The sequence below is a fragment of the Hyperolius riggenbachi genome, chromosome 4, assembly GCF_040937935.1.
Source record: "Hyperolius riggenbachi isolate aHypRig1 chromosome 4, aHypRig1.pri, whole genome shotgun sequence".
Taxonomy (NCBI): Eukaryota; Metazoa; Chordata; class Amphibia; order Anura; family Hyperoliidae; genus Hyperolius; species Hyperolius riggenbachi.
The window spans coordinates 28,450,188-28,454,000 of record NC_090649.1 but is presented as its reverse complement, the minus strand read 5'-3'; positions in this window follow the sequence as shown (position 1 = coordinate 28,454,000).

Genomic DNA, 3,813 nt, shown 5'->3' with positions numbered 1-3,813 from the left:
TATGAGCTCACCATGAGTTCCTCAGAGACCTCCGCTGTGAGCAGCACTCCCAACAACAGCAACAGCCAACGCCCCACGCAAGCTATAACATCCACCCCAGCAGCCAGTGGTCAGCAGCAGCCCTCCCCGGAGGAGAACGTTGTGTCCATCGGTCCGGCGCCAGAGCGATTATTGAGGGCTGCCATTGAGGAAATGATGGGGCCTGATGTGGAGGAGGAGGTCGGGCTCAGGCCAGCATCCCAAGTTAATGTTGAGGACGATGAGGGGTCTGTGTCTGGGGATGTTGGGGTGGCAGAGGTGGTGGGTGGGTCAGACTCAGGAGAAGAGTTGTATGATGAGGATGATGATCGGGACCATCTGTATGTGCCTCAGAGTCCGACCCCGGAAAACATGTTGTATCGTGTGTTTAGGTACTAAAATCTGCGTTCCCACTTCCCAGTACTGCCCGGGTCCACGGATCCATATAATTTTTTGGGCAGCACTATCAAACTGTGGTACTATGAGTGAGTTGCCATGGTCCTTCTGTGCTGTCACACTCACCGTTTGTCTGCAGATGGATTGTTCAACACAGCTACGCCATCTGACATGTAGTCCTTGACCATCTTCTCCAGGCGATTGGTGTTGGAGGACGTGGAACTGCCCGATTGCTGTTCTGTGGGCTGCTGCATGGGTGTCAGAAAATGTTCCCACTCCAAGGACACTGCCAATACCATTCCCTTTTGGGCACTAGCAGCAGCTTGTGTTCTTTGCTGCCCTCCTGGTCCTCCTGGGTTTGCTGAAGTCAGTCTGTCGGCGTACAACTGGCTAGAGAAGGAAGAGGATGTCAATCTCCTCTCTAAAGTCTCCATCCTCAAGGGCCTGCTGGAATTGTTCCATTTTTGACCTGTCTGACACTTTCTTCAATCAGTTTTTTAACATTGTGTTTGTATAAACTGGGTATAAGCCCAGTAATTGGTGTTGTCCAGAATAATGAATAATAATGAATAGTGAATAATGCGCGGGCCGCGTTCAATGCAGTCTAGCATGAATTGAGCCATGTGTGCCAGAGAATCCTGCCAGACTCCTCTGTCTTCATGTTCTTGTGAGCGTTGTGATTGTTGTGATGCACCATATTCGTCACCAGCATCACTTTCTTCCTCTTCTGCTGTCCATTCCCGCTAAATTGTGGAAGTCCAACGTGCACCGCTCTGTCCCTCGGCAGTGGGGGCATCCAATTCCTGCTCCAACTCCAGCTGTTCCTCGTCCTGTTCTTTGTCATAGCTGGGACCAGCGTTTCCTGAGGCAGGTTGCCTGATGTTGGTATCATCACGCTTATCGTTTTCATCTTCAGATTCCCCCACTTGCATCATGCCAGCGGTTTCCATCTTCAACATTGATTTCTTCAGTAAACACAGCAGTGGTATTGTAATGCTGACTGTAGAGTTGTCACTGCTCAGTCACAAGCAACGTGGATTGCTCAAAATTTTGGAGGACTTGGCAGAGATCCAACATGGTGGCCCAATCAGATCCACAGAAGCTTGGTAGCTAGCTGCTGGAATGCGCCTCGGCACTGCGCAAAAGCGTGCTAGCATGTGCAGCGTAGAATTCCAGCGCGTAGGGAGGGACATCACCCAGCGAGCGATGGTGCGCTAGATTGAAGCGCTCCTGCATCTCTTGGTGAGTCCTTCAGAAGCGGTACTGGACTTTTAAAAATGTTTTTTTTTTTCCTTCAACAGAAGATCTGCCACGTTGGAGTGAGGAAGACGCCGCCGACCCTGACACCAAGCTGAACCACGGCGAACTCCAAGCAGAGGATCTTCAGGAACCCTCAAGGCTTTGAGCAAGCTGAGGAGGATCAGCAGTCCCGACGAGACCTCTCCTCATATGTGACTGTGTGCAGTGGAGTAGAGCTCCCCAGAACAACCTCTCACTTGTCACTTTGTCACTGGTCACTTTGTCACTTTGTCACTTGTCACTTTGTCACTTGTCACTTTGTCACTTATCACTTTGTCATTTTGTCACTTTGTCATTTTGTCACTTTGTCAGTCACTTTGTCACTTTGTCACTTTGTCACTGGTCACTTTGTCACTTTTCACTTTGTCACTTGGTCACTTGGTCACTTGTCCAGATGATCTCGGTACACCTCCTGCGATTCAAATTCCTGCACACATTGCTCTGGGATTTGGGTGTGATGAATGGTGCATCTAACTGGCCACCGGAGGCAATTAAGGCCTTCAAAACATTGAAAGCAGCTTTCTGTTCCACCCCCATTTTGCGTCATGTTGAGTTGTTGACGTCATGTTCATCCTCGGCCTCGCCTTGCATTTCAGTGCGAGGTGCATTTTCCACAGAAAAAGGTTGTGAATCCGGGCACAACATTTGTGGCTGTTCCATTGACCTTTCACAGGTAGAAGATTGTGGGGGTGGGAATAGCTCCTCCGAATAGCCCATTGTGTCCTGTAAACTACTCATTGCATTGCTTTGCGCACGCATTTTTTTGTCCTCATGCAAGGCCTGAGTTGCGCCTGAAAGCGTGGCCTTCTCCTCCTGCGCCTCCTCCTGTTCCATCACGTCTGCTGCTGCTGGGTTAGCGTTGCTGCCCGGTCCCTGTTTATTGAACCTCTTATCTTTATTACATTTATGACTGCATGGCGGTACAAAGCATGCTATCCGCACGCTTCTTGTCCTCATGCAAGGCCTGGGTTGTTGTGTCTCAAAGCGTGGCCTTCTCCTCCTGCGCCTCCTCCTGTTCCATCACGTGTGCTGCTGCTGCTGCTGGGTTAGCGTTGCCGGTCCCTGTTTATGGAACCTCTCATCTTTATTACATTTATGACTGCATGGCGGTAAAAAGCATGCTATCCGCACGCTTCTTGTCCTCATGCAAGGCCTGGGTTGTTGTGTCTCAAAAAGCGTGGCCTTCTCCTCCTGTGCCTCCTCCTCCTGTTCCATCACGTGTGCTGCTGCTGGTGCTGGGTTAGCGTTACCGGTCCCTTTTCCTGGAACCTCTTATCTGTATTACATTTATGACTGCATGGCGACAAAAAGCATGTTACCTGTGCAAAGAAACATGACATTTTCCACATTTAAAAGACAGTTTTTCCTTTGAAACTTTACAATCAATTTTCTCAAAAACTATAAGCTCTTTTTCAAATATTTTTTTCCTCTTGTACCCACTCCCAAGGTGCACATACCCTGCAAATTTGGGGTATGTAGCATGTAAGGAAGCTTTACAAAGCATGAAAGTTCGGTCCCCATTGACTTCCATTATGTTCGGAGTTCGGCGCGAACACCCGAACATCGCGGCGATGTTCGGCGAACGTTCGCGAACCTGAACATCTAGGTGTTCGCCCAACACTACCATACACAGCGGTTGTGTGTTTTTTTGTTGGAGTGATGAGTCCACCCTCGCCACCCACATTTTAATTGGTCTTAATTGATATTACTATTTTATCCTGCTGGCGCCTCTGTACTTTCTCTATACATTATAATCCACCTGGTGGATGGGTGTTATACACTCTTTTTTTATTTTCTACGGAGAGCGACTCTTTAAGCCTGAGTGGGGACAGGTCTAATTTCCCCATAGGCATTGAGAGTGGTTGCCTGAGGCTGGCAACCTAGACTTGTGAGTATAATTTCATCTACTACTATATACGCCACTTGTCCATCAGTAATACACAATTGGGGGCTCTCGGTTGTCTCTTTTTTTTTTCTTTTTGCTTTAGACTTGCTTGTGTGTAATGTTGTCTTCGTTTGGGACAAACCATAGGTGTGCACTCGGCAGAAAAGACTCTTAAGTAACTTTAAATTTAGCTAGTAGCTTATCTAGTGGCAATG